Here is a 1,249-nt window from a genome sequence, read left to right as displayed (position 1 = left end):
GACCGAATTCAGGCAGGGGCCCAGGAGGGCGGGGCTGCCCTGGGTGCCTCCTGTACACACGACCCTCTTTGTCTTTGGGACCTAATGAGGCACAAGATCTGGAGAGGAAATTCAGGCCGCTGTGCTGCTGCCAACCTGGCTGAGCTCCTGATCCCTTCCCTGGCCTGAGGGAGGGAAGAAAAACAGCCTGCAGCCCCAGTGTCCCTTATAGTCTGTCCAAGGGTGGGGGTGGGGGGCGCGCTCCTCTGTCTCCCACGCCCTTCTCCCTCCCCAGAAGCACTGGAACCACCAGCCCTGGGAATGCCAAAGAAACCCTGCACAGTCCCCTTCCTCACTCTTCCACTCTGCCTTCCACACTTCCCCTTCCTCACTCTGTGTCTCTAGCCTCAGATACAGGGGCGAGAATACTGCTGATGAGGTTTGGCGAACAAGTTCATTAAGACGGCAGGGGATGTAGGGAGGAAGGAAGGAAGAGCCCCAGCCAAATGCCCTGAGCCCTGGTCTTAATCCCAGTTGCTAACTTGATTCATGACCAAGCGGCCTCAACAGTTGCTGCTCTGGCTGAGCTGTGAGCAGTAGGAGAGAGGACCCTATCACAGGAGACCCTTACTGTGGTCTCTTTGACCAGTGCCATGCTGTGTGACCTAAGACAAGTCCATTCCCCTTCTTGGGCCTCTTATTCCCCATCTGTGAAATGGAATTCATACCAATCTGGCCAAGTTACTAGGAGGAGTTAAGTATGAGTGAGCCTGGCACCCAGAAGGTGGTGAAAAATAATGTAGATGATGCCCATGGCCACCTCTCTGTTCCCCAGGAGGTTTGCCACTCTTGAGGCCCTGGACACATCTCCCTGAGTCTTCATTCCCTGGCAGAGGCAGGGCGGGAAGTTAGATCCTCCATCTGAAAAAGAAGAAAACTAAGCTGGGAGGAGACTTAGGCAGCTCAAAGATGGGTTGTGATTTCTTGGTGAGGTGTGTTAAAATGCCTGGATTTTGTGGTCAGACTAGACCAGGATTCCAATCTTGACGGGGCGTTCTTAAGCGGATCCTTTCCTCTTGTGGAGATAATATCTGGTGGAGAGGATTAAGTAAAATACTGTACTATTCTCAGAGTGTCATAAACCTGCTGCCCTGGTCCCCAGCGGGGCAGTCCCGTGGGGCCCAGCTTTGCCCCGCCCCTTTGCCCACAGCCAATCGGCGGCCGCCTCTTCCGCGCATCCGTTCCCTCCACCCCTCGCCCCCCCCCCCCC

The sequence above is a fragment of the Bison bison genome, unplaced genomic scaffold, assembly GCF_000754665.1.
Source record: "Bison bison bison isolate TAMUID 2011002044 unplaced genomic scaffold, Bison_UMD1.0 scf7180017864178, whole genome shotgun sequence".
Taxonomy (NCBI): Eukaryota; Metazoa; Chordata; class Mammalia; order Artiodactyla; family Bovidae; genus Bison; species Bison bison.
The sequence above is the reverse complement of the archived record's forward strand: the minus strand, read 5'-3'. Positions refer to the sequence as shown.